The sequence below is a fragment of the Panthera tigris genome, chromosome C2 (genome assembly GCF_018350195.1).
Source record: "Panthera tigris isolate Pti1 chromosome C2, P.tigris_Pti1_mat1.1, whole genome shotgun sequence".
Classification (NCBI taxonomy): Eukaryota; Metazoa; Chordata; class Mammalia; order Carnivora; family Felidae; genus Panthera; species Panthera tigris.
Genome location: NC_056668.1, coordinates 64921411 through 64925406, shown reverse-complemented (window position 1 = coordinate 64925406; position 3996 = coordinate 64921411).

Below are 3996 nucleotides of genomic sequence, written 5' to 3'. Positions count from 1 at the left end.
TCCCACCTTCATCGGGGCAAAGGCCAGTAGGCGGGGCGACGGCGTAGCCGTAGACAAGCACTTCCGGCTAGAGGCGGGACGAACCCTGTGTGCCTGGCCCGCCCCCCGGAAGTGAGTTGGCTCGGAGTAGCTGACATCAGCTGCGTGTGGCCCCTTCGCCGGCCGGTTTCTTTGCCTGTCTTTGGGCTTTCTGGGCCATGTAAACCGGGTCTTCGTCAGTTTCCGGGAGGCAAGATGTTGTCACAGGCTGAAGTAGTTTAGCGTGTTTAAAACGCCAGAAATTCCACATAGATGAAAAAGAAAGTGGAGTGGGGAAAGGGGAAGACAATTCGCACAAATAGAAGCCCTACCTACTTTCACTTACGTAGTGAAGCCTCCGAGCTGGGCGGGGATTCAGTTTTGGTTTCAGAAAAAACCAGATGTCTTGGTGCCTGATAGACCGAGATTTCCAGAAAGCTCATTTAAAGAATCAGCTTTGGATAGTTCTTAACAAGGTGGGTTTTACCCTCCCCCTCTTAGTTTCATATGCTTACTCTTCCTCAGAAGGCAAGACAACTGGAATTTCTTTGATATTCCAGCAATAATTTCCCTTCAGTACAGCCTGTGCTAACATATGCTTTGAGGTATTGTTTTTATTTTATTATTTTATTTTTTTAAAGGTTGCTTTATTTTTTTTTAAATCTTTTTTAATGTTTATTTCTTTTTGAGACAGAGACAGAGCATGAACGGGGGAGGGCCAGAGAGAGAGGGAGACACAGAATCCGAAGCAGGCTCCAGGCTCTGAGCTGTCAGCACAGAGCCCGACGCGGGGCCCGAACTCATGAACAGTGAGATCATGACCCAAGCCAAAGTCGGAGGCTCAACCATCTGAGCCACCCAGGCGCCCCAGGTATTGTTTTTATTGAAACACACGCATTTGAAGGTTGCGTGGGTGGCTCAGTCAGGTAAGCGAGGGACTTCAGCTGAGGTCATGATCTCATGGTTTGAGTTCCAGCCCCACATTGGGTTTGCTGCGGTCAGCACGGAGCCTGCTTGGGATCCTCTGCCCCCCCCCCCCCCCCCCCGCTATTCCCACGACTTGTGTTCTCTTCCCCGCCCCCCCCCCCCCCCCCCCGCCAAATAAATAAACTTTAAAAACACACACGCATTTGAAATATTCCCAAATGGTTTGTGGAATTTCATTTTACTGGCAACCAAATATAGTCCCTTATTTTTTGCCAATCCTTACCCCTCCTTTATTCCTTTCTAGATGTAATTCAAAACTGCTACACTCTTTTAGTAGAATACAGTAAATAGAATTTCGGAATTTGATAGCTGGAATTCTAAAGAAAAGGCCCAGAGGAGTAATTGATTACAGTCACCACCTGAATTAGTGACAGTCATCTGGGAGACAGGATTAGGTTAGCTCCCATCATAGCAGTTACTATACTGCACCACAACTTCGTATTTGCTGATGTGTCTCAACAGACTAACTCTGAGGTCGGAGACCAGGTATATTCATCTCTATATCCAGGACCTAGCATGGTGTCTAGCATATAGGTTGTTGAATGAAGAATTCAGATTCCCTGACTCCTGGCTTTGACTCCAGGTTGTTGTTTATCCCATATGGTTAGGAGTGGGGACCAGGACAAAGTCTCAAGTCCTGAAAGCCTAAGAAAATGGCTGTGAAGTCTGTCATCTACATGTAGGAAAAGTTAAATGCTTGTGATGATTCCGGAATCATTCTGGGGTGTTGGGAGGACTTTCAATTGTGGAGCAGGGATGTTGGGAAGTTACTAATGAAGTCATTTATGTACAACTCAAATGTCCCCAGAACTCACTACCCTGTAGGTACAAATGATGTCTTTAATGGGCAAATTTCACTAACTCCATAGCTGCTTTCTTTGGGAAACTTTGTAAGGTTCCCTTTGCCACTTCAACAAGTCCCCAGACCTTTGGTGACTGCTCACACTGTTCCTGCTATTCCATCTTAGCTTCTCAGATTCTACCTTCTGTCACACTCCCACACTCCTGTTTCTCCAAGCCCTGAGATCTTACTTTTTTTTTTTTATCACTGCAGAAATATTCCCCTTCCTCTGTTGTCTGCCCTTTTTGAGGGGTCTCAGAGCAATGCTAAGCCAAAAGGTGTTACGAGGTTTATTTGGACTACTCTGTTTCAGTACAGCTTTCTCCTCCCTAGCATGTGCCCTTGCCACTAGAGTAAAGGCATCAAGGAAGGATTTCAGTATAGTCACCACACTACCCGGAACCACCATTTGCCTATTCTCAGCCCTTGTTGCTGAGTTCTACTCATAGAACTCAATAGCTTCTTCCCCCATTGTGAGTTTCTCTTAGGGGTCAGAAGTTTTCCCTTTCCCTGCTAGGTTCTCACCAGATACTGCCCTTGCTACATATATTACAGTTTATTGTGTTATATATGACAAACTGTTTTCACGGATAGAAAGAATGAATTTTGAGAATTCCCAAGGATTCCATTTACTTCATTTATTTGCCCCTCAAAGCATAACCCAATTTTTACCTCCATGAACATTCCCCGTTATACTAGATGGAAATTTCTTCCTCCTCTGAACTCCAAATTCACATTGTCTGTATGAAAAATTGGCCTTATGATTAAGGCCTATGTCACCTTAGTCACCTTCTGCCTGTGATATCTCTCATATTGTTATTTATTTTATCATCTCAACCACAGAGCCCCTTGAGGCTAGGAAGCCTGTTGTAAACATTTTCTTATTTCCCACTGTTTATGCACAGTAGATGCCAAGCAGTATTTGATAAATATTAATTTGTAGTTGTAGCCCTCTGCCTTACCCATAGCACCTTACATCTGGATGCAGTAGGATTATCTTAAGTGATGGCCTATATGGATGCATGGGAAGATGGATATTTATATACTTGTGTGTGTCCTTGTTTGTAGTCAGTGTAGGGGTCAAGGGTAGGGAAGTATCCACTTTGGAGCTGAACCAAAGGACCCCATTAAATTTTTTTCTCTTGGGAATTTCAGGCTGAAAGACAGAGCCTGGCAGTCTCTGGAACTGCATACAGTAGCACTCTAGAACAGTCCAAAACTCTTGCTGATGTTCCTGGAGTTTCCCTACTTTCTTTCCTTCTAACTGCTATGAAATTTGTTTAGATTCTTTGAGATGCCCTCATAGTCTTCCAAATAAGTTTTTTTGCTTAAAGTAGCTAGAAGTTTCTGTTCTTGGCAATGAGGAGAACCTGACCTGCCACAGTAGAATAAGGCGTGACACTGACAACATCACACAGAGGATGCTCTCCAGATAAAGAAAAGCATGACGTGTGTTATCCATGTATTCCACTTCATTCAAAAAAACTATTCTCTTTTTTTTTTTTTTTTTCTAAGAAAAGTATGGCCTTTAGCCCTCTGAGGAGGAAAGGGTAAGTTTGGGTCCTACATAATGTTAACAACAAACAACACAACCTTTACAAATTATGGGGATAAAAATTATTTTCAAAAACATACATTTTTCATATTGTTACACACCATCCTCATATCACCTATACTGAGGTAAACAGGTAAGTATAAAATCTGAATAACATTTGCTGAATTTAAATACAAAGATTCTCTTATTGACTATTCAAAGGGCAGATGAGAATCTGCATTGATCCAACTCTTACAGTCTTATCCAGTTCCCCTTAGGAGCAAATGGCTAGTCAATCTGTAAATAGGATCTAGTTAAGTCAACTGTCTCCATCCATCCATTCTTCCTTTCAATGATTCTTTAGTATCTACTGTGTGAGGCACTGTACTGGATAATGGAGACCTCAAGATGAATAAAACATGATTCCCACCCATCAAGAAGCCTACAGAACAGTAGCAGAAATAGTCAAATAACTACAGTGTAATGTGATATATAACACAGGCACGAGCAAAGTTTTATCATAGCCCCTAACTGCCTAATGGAATGAAAGAAAGGATCCAGAGACAGGATGCTTGAGCTGGAACTTGAAGCAAAATGGGAAATTCACAGGGAAATG